At 38.7% G+C, this 14,896-nt stretch overlaps 1 protein-coding gene across 6 annotated transcripts in view; it reads left to right on the forward strand.

The window, feature by feature from the left end:
• Positions 1-14,896, forward strand: part of rbfox1 (RNA binding fox-1 homolog 1) — a 324,483-nt gene that overhangs the window by 204,530 nt on the left and 105,057 nt on the right. Inside the window, exon 1 of one of the 6 annotated variants that reach the window (XM_051102692.1) lies at positions 12,748-13,039. The exons of the other annotated variants lie outside the window; for them this stretch is intronic. The gene's annotated coding sequence lies outside the window, so the exon portion shown is untranslated. Of the gene's footprint in view, positions 1-12,747; positions 13,040-14,896 lie in introns of those variants that run through there. 6 annotated transcript variants of the gene reach the window in all.

A 14,896-nucleotide genomic window follows, 5' to 3' on the forward strand; every position in this document is an offset into this window, starting at 1 on the left:
CCTTTAAAGGCACCGGTTTCTCGGCGTCTGTTCTTCTGCAGTGTAATAGATGTGGTGAGGAGCTTGAAGATTATCGGATTGTAAATACTCCTCAAAGCGGCAGGGTGGAGAGAGGAGGGTGGAGGCGCTCCCCGCAGCCTCGGCCCAGACAATGCAGTCAATTAAAATGAGATTGTGTGTGTGAGCGGAACGCACTGCAGAGAGAGAGAGTGTGTGTCGGTAATGCAGTGGGGGAGAGTGCATGAGCATTACGTGCCTGGCTCAGATCAGTTAAGTGATATTTGGGGGATTCTCCATCATGGCAGGCAGGCAGGCCAGCGGGCTGATGGCTTCAGCAGTTGGAGCGGGCTAAATTGAAGTGTCAGGTGGCAGAATTGTATTTTATTTTCTAATATGCTCGGCTGTTAGCTGTGGAAATGTTTTTTAAGGGCGAATGCGTACAAAAGGGATTGAAACCGGCGCAGCGGTCTTATCGTGTAAGACGGTATTTCTCAAATTTACGGCGGAGATGGTCCGCCCCGTCCCCGCGACGCTTAAAGGGTTGCCGATGATTAATTAGGGGGAATCGGAAAGGCCACGCTTTTATTGAAGGTTTTAAAAACGTAACACTGTCATAAGAGGCATGAATGATTTTATTTCCTCCATTTCCATTATACAGCCAAGCCAGCACAGGAACTGTTTTTTTTTTTTTTTTTTTTTTTTTTTCTCCTTCTCCTCACGCGTTAAATGAAAAATTGCTTTCATCCTGCAGATATCAATAATGTGATGCCGGGGTCTACTAGAACAGCTATTAGATTACATTAGTGGAAATTGTGGTACAAAAGCCATGTTTACCATTAAAGCGTAAAAGACGGGGGAAACTCTTGCGTTAATACTTAAAGCAATTCCTTTATTGCCTATTTACCTTTAATTGTGCTTGAGAGGAAGGAGAGAAATGAGCTGGAGGTGGAGAGATGGCATAAGAGGCTAGTTAAGTACTGTATCATTTGCAAATAACATTAAATCCAGGGCTGACAGAATTTTTCCATTTCTGTAATGGAGGGTCTGAGAGCGCAGTATTGTTTTTACGCTGACCCCGGCCAATTGTTTGGTAATGTTGGGCTGTCAGCCACGCTTCTTGACACCTTGACATCATCCGCACGCTTTTAGCCGGGAAATGAGTCAGTGCGAAGCACGGAGGGAGGCGGGTGGCGTGTGGCGTTCATTAAAAAAAAAAAAACAAGACCGTCATCAGCAAATTGGGAAGCTAGTGAGCTTTCTTTTCTCCATCCAGCCGTCCTCCCTGCTTGCCCACCCCCTGGTGCCCCCACCCTCGAACCGAAAAAAAGGAAAAAAAAAAAAAAAAAGTCCAAGTGGCTTGCTCTGATAAGTAGGTTAAGCTCCTATCTGTTAATTAGGCTATTCCAGATGTGACTAATTTACCAGCCATGGGCATACAATATGCTAAACACCAGGGAATTAAAGCGATGGAGAGGGACGCTTCCCATGTGCATTCTCTCTGATAGGACAAGTCATTTCAAAGCTCCAAAACCAACACAAGTTGCTATTTTAATCATTGCTCACCCTATCTGTTCCCACATAATAGTGCCTGCTCGAAATTAAAACATTAAAGGGAAATTGAGATAATTGTCATTATCTGTAAAGTCGAAATCCTTGCCGGTTGCCGGAGCTGTCTGAAAATGCAAATGAGATTATTATTCAATTATCACACTCTGAAGATGAGATACACACGTTTGGGTTTGTACATGTGGACGGATGGACGTCCTGCTGAAATGCGAGCAGGTCCGTGTCCTGTTTCATGTGTCAAAGTGTGTGTAATTTTTTCGGGCCCCAGCAGATGCTGCCAAAGTGCGTTGTTTGTAGACCCAGGGATGAGTTGGGCATATGCTGGTGTTCTGCACTCGTTTTTCATCCTTGTGATTAGATTATCAGTTAAAATGATCAGGCAAACTAAATTATTCATTTGAGATGTTGAGATCAAACGGTATTGTAGGTAGGTCAATGACACATAAGAGTGTTCATGATAAAGAAAGGAAAAATCTGAAGACACACGCCAAGTTCTTAGAAACATGCATTCTTCGCATTTATGTTTGGTTTATATAGTTTTGAAAATGCAAGAAAAGTTTGAATTGAGTAACAACTTCCTTGAACCTTGAATACATGTGTGTGCAGAGTTTTAATTACTTTCAATTTCATTATTTTTACTAATATCATGGATTCTTACAGAATAATATGAATTTATAACATTTCTTTATTTTTTGTGTACATAATGTCAAATTAAGGATTCTTCTCTTTCATATAATGTATTATACATATATATATATATATATATATATATATATATATATTACACACACACATTTATATTTATTTTTAATACATTTTAATAAATAATTATGCCAAACTTAGGCTTTCTTTTCGAGAAGTTCTTTCTTTGAGTATCTTTTTGAGTTCTTCTTTGCGATATCAGAACTTTATGTCCATCCAACAAAATATTTTAATTAATTTTAATTCATTAAGAAAAATTGATAGAAGAGGTTATTTAAGTCTTTGTATATACGGTATGAATTGCATTTTTTATGTGCTTTGAATATATATATGTATGTATATATATATATATATATATATATATATATATATTTATGTATAAAGTAGTCATAATAGATTATAAAATAAGATAGAAAAGAAATGTCATGACATTGACCCAGGTATATCTGTACGTTTATAAATATTCATTTGCTATTCATATTTCAATCCAAAGCAAGTTATGGCTCATTTATGGTATATTCGAATCAGTTCATGTGTTCATTGCAAATCAAACCCATGATGTGTCCTGATTCTGCACATCTTCATTCTGCACAGAAGAACTTTCAATGCCCCCGGCCTGATGTAGCGCTCCCGAGGGCCATCTCTCTGATTCTTCTGAATGAATTGCAGACATCACGTCTGCGTTGTTCACCACTAAGCACTAGGCTACTACAGTACATGCGGCAGAAGCATTTACATGTTTCCCGGCACATACGAAGCATCTTACGGTGGCAAATCTCGACTCCTTTCATTGGAAGCCCGGCTCCACAGTCGTCTGATAGAAGTGGGTTAACGTGATCCCTTCGGTCATATTGCAGTTGCTTGGAAGAAGAAAGTCCCAGAGTGCCTCACATAATCTGTTTTTCCCTGACTCTCTCTCTCTCTCTCTCTTCGCTCAATCATATATCTCCTGCATCCTTGCCTTAATTAATGCATCACAGAAATACATGAATAAGCAAGTTGCTGGTAATAAGTGTCCCTCTGCACAGCATAGATCTTGTTTCTTTGTGGTTCCTTTTTAAAAGAGTGCTACTGATCTTGGCTGTTAGACGGTCTGGCCTATTATGGAGATGTGTGAATGGCCGGCAGGCATGTCTTACTGGAATTTCAGAGTGTGTAATTCTGCTGTAGTCTCAGAACTTGCCAAGCAATCATTCGAATGAAATTGATAAGATTCAATTTATTTATATGAAGCATTCCGGATTTTTTTTTATGATTCAAAGAGTTACTGCAATGTAGGACAGCTGAAATTCATTGAGTTTAAAAAACGCATAAAACATAGCGCAGTTAAAGCCATGCTGCAGTTGTAGCAAATATACTACAGGAAATGTACTGCTCTTGTGCAGACAAAGGTTTGAGTCTTGTCGATCAATTCCCAGTAATTTACTATCTCTCTACTATTATATCTAATTAGATTTTTACATTTTAAATGAACCTGAGACTATAGTGGTAAGGTGTTGCTAAACCTAGGTAGTTCTTTTTCGCAGTCATGTTCTGGCCGGGATTTCTAAATTGTCCAGGTTTGTTTGCTTATTGACGTGTGCTCTACAGTCCTCATACATTATACCGTATGCACTCTACGTGTATTTGCATTGCTTTGACCGTTCTCTGTAGATCTCACCTTCACGTGAACCACGATTGGTGAATTATGTGCAGATGTCAGCAAACTACTGGTCAAACTACTTTTCAGTCATTAGCAGGTATGAAACAGTGTCATGTCATATAGTCACCCTAGCTATGCCATTGCTAAGTTGTTTGGACTATTTTTAGCATGAAAGTTAAGCTAAGTTATGGGGCTCTATCATACACCCGGCACAATGCGGCGCCAGGCGTGATGCAATAGAGTTTTGCTAGTTTCAGCTCGACGCAGTTATCATTTGCACATCCTCCGCCACGTTGTTTAAATAGCAAATGCATTTGTGCCCATTTGTTAGCCCGTGGGTGTGCTTTTCTGAAAACGAGGTGTGTTCAGGTGCATTGTTGGTGTGTTGCTATTTTGAGGCAACTCAAAAGACTGCACTATTGACCAACTAAAACCTGGTCTAAAGTCAATGGCGCACTATTTTTTTTTTTTTGTTATTTAAAGAGCGCGTTGGTAATATGTGCCAGGACGTGCAAATTCCGCCGTGTAAATAGCGAATCTGCCATGGCGCAAGTGCAACTGGCTCTTAAAGGGAATGGGAGATGAGACTCTGATTGGTTTACTGCACGTTACGCACAAAACACACCCACGACTCATTAAAAAGGATAGGGACAACGCTTTTAGACCATGTGACCAGGTGTGCCGACCGATTCGGACATACCACCTGCACCGTGCGCTTTAGACTATGCGCTTAGATCGCTAAAATAGGCCCATGGTGTTTATTGGGTGTTCTGGTTGGTTGGGTACTAGCCCCTTTCACACATACAGTCTTTACTGGTAAATTACCAGTAAATTACCATTGTATGAATCTTGTATGAACAGGACTTTTTAAAAAATGCAGGTAAATTAGTTCTGGAAATTTACCAGAATGAGAAGTTGTAACTTTAACAGTAAATTACTGGCAATGTACTCTGTGTGAATGCAGAACGAGATTACCGGTATGAGCACGTATGAGTTCAGAACTTGCTGACGTAAGACATTTAATCTGGGCTAATCAACTTGTCATTCTCTCTTTTTCCTCTGAGAATTAACAAACTCACTATTGTTGTTAAATCGTAATAAAAAGCTAAAAAGTCTGAACAAGCAGATATAAACTTGCAAAAGTCAGAATTGTCAGATAAAAGAAATAAATGTTATGTAAAATCTTGATAGTAATAGGTTTAAATATTGTAAGGCTAATATAATGCATCCCCTATGAACAGCATATGTGAATATTATGTAGACATATTGTTTAAATAAAATTTATGCTTTAAAATTAGAGTAATTATAGCAGTTTTCATCCATAGTCTGTCCATTTAAACGTCTGCGTTTAACTTCAGATGGCATCTTTGACAACAGTATTCTCTAAAAATTATTTGCATTTTGATTCTGGCATCAAAAAGCACAATTTTTTTTTTTTTTCTCTTAATCCATGGATTTTACCTGTTTCACTTCACTTGTTACCAGCGCACAGCTGCAAGTGACATAACTGAGTATGATCTCTCTGGGCCAAAATCAGCTGCAAGATTGTGAACGTTTGACACAAAAATGAAAACATCAACAAAAATACTGACTGCGTATACCACTCCATGTTTACAAATGATGTCACAGTATTTACCGGTATTTTGAAACTGATGTGTGAATGGTATTTTACCGGTAAAAAGACAGAACATCAATGCCTATGTAAACAGTGCAAAGTTGTTCCTGTAATTTTACGCCATTTTTCTGGTACAACTGTGCAAAAATACTTCTCTTTATTTTTTTTTTTTTCTAGCTACTTTTTAACAGCTCTTAATCATACATTGTTTTATGTTGATCATGTCTATTCGAAAGCATTCAAGATTGAATGGATCAAAGAAGTCTGTGTTGACATTATTCAAGGGTCAAAAATGAAAAGATTTCGAGGACAGCACAATCGGCAAAAACGTAACTCTATATACTTGATATTTGTTGAACTTTCATTTTGTTGCTAGGTTTGTTGGGATCAGCAGCAGAGCAGTTGGGTCAAGTGAATCTGGAGTCTCGGGGACTTGGCGAGTTTATTAATGTCTCTAGGCACAACCTCCTGACCCTGTCAAATCAAATCTTCTGTGTGCTGATCCACATCCTCAGAAAGAACGGCCTCAGATGATAGATTTTGAGTGAACTGCAACCCCTTCAAAATGACATGTACCAAAGTGCTCTCATTGCTCAAAAGCCAGTTAACCCCCATCGCCTTTTTGACACAAAAGCAAGAGACCTAGAGTGCCATTGTGTTTTTGTCCACTTTCCACTATATAAAAGCCATTTGTTTATAAAACACATTAGCCCACATTCTCAGAACGTGTCCGTGGGCGAAACAGCCCGCGTCTTTTATTGCTGTGAATCGGGTCCCTCAGAATTTGGCTCTTTTGGCTCCTGTATGGCTTTGAAGACTGTAGTTTTTGCTTTGTATTCAGCTGGGCTTCTTTTTTTTTCAGTGTGTGATGAACCCTACTCAACAGTGTGTTAACTGAAATGGGAAGTGACAGATTCACTAAGGGATAATCTTCCTGCCAAAGAAACAGATATTACCCCTTGCTTGCACATTACAGTATGGCCCAGCAGGTAGAACTTTGAGACCCCCAACAATATACCAGTTTTTATTGATTTTTGTCAAAATAATTTGACCGAAATGCACTTCGGTGTTATTAAATAGTGCAGGTCAGTTTAGTATTTGCACTTTTTGTCTGCTGTTTTGCTGTAGGGAATGCCTCGCAATATATATAGATATATACACTGCATTTAAACAATAAAAATACTGCAAAATAAATGCAACATTTATTATAAAAAAATCAGTAAAAAAAGTAATATTGTGAAATGTTATCACAGTTTAAAATAACCCTTTATTTAATTATTCTGCAATTCAGTATTCAGTTATTTGTTCTAAAAGCCTAATTTTCGACACCCATTACTCCAGTCTTCAATGTCACATGATCCTTCAGAAACCTATTTTAATATATGGATTTGACTACAGTTGTGCTCTAAAAAAATGCTGGGTTAAAAACAGCCCAGTGCTTGGTGAAAAATAGACAAACCCAGGGATTGGGTTGCTTTGAAAACTACATCTGGGTTGTTTTATCTTAGTATTACTTAAAAATTACAATATTTCTTGCTTAAAATGATCCCAAAATGGGTTGGAAATTAACATTTATTAATATGTTTAATAAATGAACGTTTATTATTAAGGTGAATTAATAATAATTAAATAAGAAACATTTTTTTAAATTGGTTTGTTCACCTTTTGATTAATGCTGATGCCTCTAGTAATTATGTGTCTGATTTTTATTTTAAAACAGATAGTTCCGGTCCCTGATTCTGATTGGTTGAGCCGCATTCGAAGCTGCTGTAAATTACTCAACAAACATACACCTTTGTTTACGTTTGAGTGTTGCTCGGCAACCACAACCGTCTCTGAGGAACTACATTGTTTGGCGGAAGAATAATGTTTTTACTAATATCATTACACTTTATTTGCTCTGTTTTTTTGTGAAGCCTTACTACGTATATGGAATAACCATTCTATAAAAGCAATAATCCCTCTGAAGCCATGGTTTACAGTGAATTTATAACAGCTAAGTGGGTTTTAGCATTGTGTTGTGCCTAACAACACCCCTTAGCCGTTATAAATTCACTGTAAACCATGGCTTATTGGGGCTTATTTCTTTAATTTATAGTTTATTTTTGGTTCATTTTAAGCTGCTGCATAGTAATTTTTAAACAATAGTTGAGTTTAAATTGCAAAACTACCTAGAAGGTTCTCTTACAAAAATTATCCATGGTTTTTACTACAAATAAAACCAAAAAACCATGTTACTATAGTTAAACCATGGTAACCATAAATTAACCATGGTCTTGCTACACTTACCATAGTTTAACCATGGCATTTGTTGTTTTTAACCCAGCGTTTTTAGAGTGTAGAAATCTATTATTTTTAAATATTGCTGTCACTTTTGATCAATTTAATGCATCCTTGCATTAATGAATTAATAATTAATTAATTAAACTTTTGAGCAGTAGTATACTTGTGTACAAGGATGTATTCAGCTTAATGATGAGATAAAAAAAGGAAGTTAGAATCGAAATGTCACTGCGTGTGTGTATATATATAAAAGGTGGTTTTCGAGGGTTATACTGAGGTAGGACTAGATGAAGGAGCGTGTGTGATGCTCTGTGAGGTGTGAGGAGTCAGGGGTGGGCGTAATGGAGAGGGGGAGGGGCCAGGCCATTAAATAAAGTGTTCATTGCTGGCTTTAATTAAATGGTGACTGTGATCTGAGTGGAGCGGGAGATTGGATTGTATGACATATCTCTAGCCTCCGCTGAGAGCTCACATCAGCTGTGTCAAAGATATCGGGAACGGAGCATAAAGTCAATTACAGCTCCAACAGTGAACAGATAGAAGAGGGGAAAAACACTCCCAAATGCTGTCATTTGAGAGCGTTTCAGACACGTTTATGACAAACTACAGGGAAGGGGGTTTGGGAGCGAAACGCAGGTGGACGCCGAGCAATTTGGACGTCGTCGGGGTTGATGGTGACCCAAGGCCGTCGAAAGGAGCCACGCAGGAAACCCTCGTGATTGGGAGCTGAGATTAATCCTGGAAGGCAGGTATTGTTTGCGTAGCGCTCGCCGCAGTAGATTGAAAGGTACTTCAGGTGCTCGAGGTCACAACTTCACCCTCAAATTATTTCAACGAGGACTCGAAGAGCCCTTCAGCGCTGCGGCCGCTGCTCCCGAGGCCCTCTCGAGTCTGAACTCAACGAGGCAGCGGGGAATTCACAATATGCTCGTATAATCAGCGCAATTAAAACGGCTACACTTTGGCACGAGATAATGCCGAGGAAATCCTGTTTGTGTACGTCTGCCATTTTGTCGGTACAGTCTGTTCAGACCAACGGTCTGTTGAATCTCGCCTCAGCGAGAATGATGTTAGATGTCGATTTCCTCTGGGAAAGTGCTTAAAATGTATGAGGCGAGCTCTGGCCGTTGTTTATTCTGTTTGTCATTGAATTACTTGATATGGTTGTCACAAATATGAATGTCACGGAAGCGGATAAACAGCTTTTCAGGATCAGATCGAAAATTGTGATTAAACTTCAAAAAATAAACCATTTTTTATTTTCGTTTTTTAGAGATTTTTTCACTGCAGATGAAAAATTGCAGGTCATACATCTATGTTTTGACAATATAATTGATTTTCTATTGATGTAGTACCCAGCTGCTCTTATCCTTAATTCTATCACACAATTTAATGACAGAAAATAAAAGCAAAGGGATCTCTGTAAGCCCAGTGAGATGAAAAAGAGCCGACGGGAGGACGAGAGAAACCATCAGCCGTCGCCCAGAGCTGTCCTTGTGAAACAACACTTAACGGATGGTCTTTTCCCTATTCTTAATCTACAAAGTAGAAATATGTCATGAATATTGATGGGATCTGGACGTGTTTTCCAGCATTGTTTTCTTTTTTTTTTTTTTTTTTTTCCCTCCAACGAGCTAATTCCCAAGCCCCGTCTGGCTTTGCTTGTTATCAGGCTATGCAGTGTACATAAAGGCGCATTTAACCTGCGATTAATCTCAGGCACTCCAGCGCCGAGCGTTTGTAATGTGATAGAAAGTTCTGGATGAGCTTCAAGCCAGGTTTGGATAAAGGCCTCCGCGTGTGCCGCGGCTGAATGAGACAATCATTTTCAATGGGCTCCCATTGCTCGCTTTTACTCTCCGAGCCCCCCCTCCTTCCCCACGTGGAGCGGCGAGGATTCAATGGAATGAATGTTTGTTGATTTCCCTCTGAAATCAAGAAGTAGATTAGTTTGAATTGGTGGGGAATGAGGTGAGGAGGCTAGGTGGCTCGCTATCGCCCGAGCCCATTTCCCATTTCCTGTGTGTGCACGCTGGAGGTGTGAGAGAGAGGGCAATGGTAATTACCGTCTGTTTCTCTGGCGCAGTTATGCCACTGATACACATCCACGCGCCCATTATCCCGCAGATCAGCCAAGCAGTTTGTGTTTGCGTTCAGAGACTATCAGATTCCAGATCTGGCCCGAGACGTTACAGAGAGCGAGAGAGAGAGAGATGTCACATCTCAACCTCCCTCTCGTACTTTGTATGAGCTTCTAGTCCATCTTGTTCGTGTTGCCTTCCCTTTTTTTTTTTTTTTTTTCTAGACATAGAATAATGAATTTGATAACAAAGGGAAATGTGGCAGCCTTCGCCCGGCCTGACTGAAGTGCTTAATTAGCTGATTACAACGAGCCAGGATTGGCCTCTCACCGCTCACATTCGGTTTGCGATTTCACATGACTGTCCCCTTGCCACATCCAACTGACTGTTCATAGCCCCCCTGCGGTGGCCGCTTTCTGAGCCAAAATGTGAAATTACTGTGGCACATTCAGCCATTGAAATGAGCAGCCCTGGTCTGGATTGAACCAATCTGCACACAAGACATTAAACCCGTCAGTTCTACGAGTGTGCTGGGATTGCTCTTAGTGCACTTCGAAATTACTCTTGAATATGCTAAGGGTAGGTCAGATTGAATGGCTAGTTGACTAGTTTGCAGAGTAAAACCATAAACTGATGTTAAAGATCATATCCTGCGCTTCAAACATAGTAATAATAATAGTAAATGCATCAAATGTATCATTATTATTATTAATCTAATCTAGAAACAAATAATATAAATGAGTGCTGTCAAATGATTAATCGCATCCAAAATAAAAGTTTTTGATTACATAATTAAACGTGTATATTTATTATGTATTATATAATTACACAAAAAGTATATATTTAGAAAATTGTATATGTATTTAGATGTATTTATTTATAATCATATAATTGATATTACATTTTTTTATATATAAACATAACATTTTTCTTAAATATATATATGCGTGTGTATTTATATATACATAATAAATAGCAGTACACACCCATAAATTATGTAAACAAAAACTTTTATTTTGGATGCGATTAATTGTTTGACAGCAAACATATAAACATATTGCACATAATTTTATGCACAGTAAAATCCTGAACTGATGAAGTTGTCATTAATTAATCAATTCAAAACTGAATCCTGAGCATCAGTTAATATATTGGATGTCATGATTATTAATATTAAGATCAGGAATAATTTTATTTACTGTTATTATTAGCAGTACTTTCAATTGTGAACAGTTTGCTTAATGACAGACTTTTTAAATGGGTGTTATTTTATTTTATTTTATGATATAGTGTTAAGTAACTTTTAAATCCCCTCATACTGTTCCTATCCTGTATGACTTTCATCTGTGGAGCACATTTAAAAAATTTTTTTGAAATATGTCTCAGTGTCTTTTTTTTTTTGGATATGATAGTCAGAGGTGTTTTGTTTGTACCCCAACAGTCTTTAAAATATCATCTTAAAAATTTGACCCTGAGCCTCAAATCCAGTCTTAAGTAGCACGGGTATATTTGTAGCAATAACCAAAAATACACTGTATGGGTCAAAATGATCGATTTTTCTTTTATGCCAGATTAAAGTAAAGATTATGTTCAATGAAGATATTTTGTAAATTTCCTACTGTAAATATATCAAAACTTAATATTTGTTTAGTAACATGCATTGCTAAGAACTTCATTTGCACAACTTTAAAGGCGATTTTCTCAATATTTGGATTTTTTTGCACCCTCAGATTCCAGATTTTCCAAATATTGTTCTATCCTAACTGTCCTATCAATTTCAATTTCCAAAAATTGACCCTTATGACAGGTTTTGTGGTCCAGGGTCACAAATGCTTTTTCACATCCGTAAAATAAAGAGAACTTCAGAGCAGCATTTGTGAAGCCACTGTCTCAACGCCCGTCGTCTTTTGTCGCGGTGCGAAATCTGAAAGACGCCAGACGGTTTTAATCCGCAGACCGTTCGACACGACGTAGCCGGCACGGGTTTGCGCGCAGGAGCGAAATAAGCCTTTCCTCTGCATCAGCTTTTTCGCTCTCGCAGACTGTAACACAAAACTACATTTAAAGCATCAGATTTTGTGGGGCCGATGTGCAGCCTCAATAATTGATGAGCTTGGCTGAGTGTGGAGGTTTGGAGACTCGCTTCGCTTTACTGCAACGCCAGAGAAAAAGAGAGAGGTGAAAGTGTTAGATATTCTCTCACATGGTGTAGGTTGTTATGCTGTACCACCCACACTTTAGAGCAAGTGAGCTGTGAAATGTATTCATTGTAACATGGAAAATGGAGGCAAGGAATTGCCTGTAATGTCTGACAGCAAGGGCAGCCAGCCAACATCACCTGCATTATTTCACTTTTGTGTGTGTGTGTGTGTGTGTTTGCGTGTGTGCGTGTGTGTTTTCCCTCTCGCTTTTTTTATGTATTATTATAGGTTTGGGAAATAGGCAGCAATTTCATTACGATGCGATTTGGGAAGAAATTGCCCACCATTGAGTGACCCCACCGCAGAGGATCAAATGGGAAGTCAGCTCAAATAAAGTTAATAGTGCATTAACTGAAGGCAGCATCGCTGAGCCCCTAAGCAGTGTTCCTCATCCAGCGCCTGCCTCCTTTCTCCGCCTCCTCTTCCTTCTGCCCCCCACTTTTTAGCTCCTCATTTGTCTTTTATCCTCTCCTCGCTTCCCTCTGTGAAACCGCAAGGCAGCTACTGTATATTTGTACCTCCACAGTTTAAAAAAAAAGTGGATTGGCTGCAATGTATAGGAATGAGGCACGCGAACCAATGGAGTGTGCCGTTGGCCCCTCCCATCTGCATATCTCCGCTCCTCCGCAGCTTGCGAGAAAGCAGCCTGATGAATAACACAGAGGGGACTTGTCTCTGGGATTATTAATTTCCCATCTCTCTCTCTTTCTCTCTCTCTCTCTGTGTCTCTCCCCTCCCTGTCTCTCTCTCTCTCCTTTCCCTCGTTCTTTCTCTGTGTGCTTACCCCTTGCGCGTGGCTTTTTTTTTTTGTTTCTTGCCTTGCTGTTTGAAATGATCCTTTTCCATTCAGTGTGAGAGTGCATGAGTGTTGCTTCATGGAGCTGTGCGGCCACTGTTAACACTGCCTGGTAGCTATTCTTCCACACAAGAGCTCTCGCGTCACGAGGGGGTGAGTTGGTATCTATTAAAATCAATATAGTGTCGTGAGACCCGGGGCTAAGGCAGTGTACGGCAGGTTTTCTAATGAAATTTTCAATCTGAGTATGCCTGCATCTAAGCCTGACCTACAAAGGAAAGGGAATTTCTCGCTGAGGACTCCAGTTGAGCGCCGGTGCGCGGTCGGACGCTCGCATTTGTATGTGTGTGTGTGTGTGTTAATGTCAGAGAACGCCTGGGTCTCATAGTGTGATCAGTCAGCTAACAGAGCAGCGAGCTGCTTTTGTTGCTAAACACCAGGCATGCTTTTATCACAGCTAATGGGGATGTGTGTGAGAGACCTTGATTTTGCTGGGGGAATGGCAATGGGATGGAAATGCGAGCTAATGATGGGTAATTGAAATAGCGGGGAATTATAGTTTGTTTTGTTGATATTCTCTCCCTCGCACGCGTTTGCTCTCCCTCTCTGAACCTTTGTTGGAATATTGATGACTCTCTCAGGATGCAAAAATGATAATGATTATAATGACATCTGCATCGGAAAGTACTTACGAGAGCAATAACAACTAGCAATTGAACTTAACGCACTTTACGTGACGCGCTCGGGCCGTGACTCGACTCGCGCATGAGGGACGCTTGTGAATTGATGGTTCGGTGTGGAAGTGTTTGATTAAGTGTGTGGATTTACTGCAGTAGAAGGTAGAAATGTAACTTCTGACGCATCATTCGGTGTCCACCACATGGCTGTGTTTTGATTGGTTGTTAGTGTGGGACATCATTTGTGGGAGGAGTTTAGAATGTAGCCACTTGATTAACAGTTTTGGACAGTGATTGCAAGTGTGGAATCACAGTATTAGGGAGTTAAAAATGTACAAATATCATTTAGCTCTGACAACATGGCTGTGTTTGGATTGGCTGTTTGGAAGGGTTTGGAGTGTATTTGCTAGTTTTACTATTATTGTTATTTTTATTAATATTGTTTTATAATTTTTATCAACATTTTGTGGCATTTAGGTTGAAACGGCTGCATTTCATTGACTGTGTGTGTGATATCAAGCCGTTTGGACTGAATTTGCCGGTTTTTAGTTTTATAGCACTTTTTTAATTAATTAAATTAAAAATCTTTGTAAAAATGTACATTCTCAGCAAAAAGATACAAAAGCTGTCACTAGGGTGGTTTTCAAAAGATACTCACTCCTTTGTGTCTAAAGAGTCAATATTGGCACCTTCAACGTACATACGAGTACCTAAAGTGTACATATTAGTACAAAATGATTAGTCGTGATTAATCAATTCAAAATAAAAGTTTGTTTACGTACTGTATGTGTGTGTACTGTGTATATTTATTATGTATATAAAAATACACATGCACACATAGGTGTATATATTAAGGAAAAATATGTTAGATTTCTACGTAAAATATTTACATTTATATACAATATAAATTATATACAAGTTTACATACATATGCATACAATACATACATATATATTTTTTAAATTATATACTTTTAGGTGTGTTTATTTATATATACAAAATAAATATACACAGTGTAACATAAACATTTATTTTGACTTAATCGCGACTAATCATTTTGCAGCCCTTTATATTAGTACCTAAAAGGTACAAAAGTGTACCTTTTGAAAAGCCTCAGTCCTGCCCCAGTGACAGCTTTTGTACCTTTTTTTCTAAGAGTGTAATAAGCAAGCATTTGTCCCAAAATGTAAATAAAAACCAAAGGAGTCATGCATAGACACTGAATGACATTTTTACATTTTTGCAGACTTATACTGTACAAATGCTTTGTGATTCATATTTAATAATGTTTGCTAAAATTATTAAATGCAAGGAATCACATATTCGTACAGTA

Source organism: Labeo rohita, chromosome 3, assembly GCF_022985175.1.
Source record: "Labeo rohita strain BAU-BD-2019 chromosome 3, IGBB_LRoh.1.0, whole genome shotgun sequence".
Taxonomy (NCBI): Eukaryota; Metazoa; Chordata; class Actinopteri; order Cypriniformes; family Cyprinidae; genus Labeo; species Labeo rohita.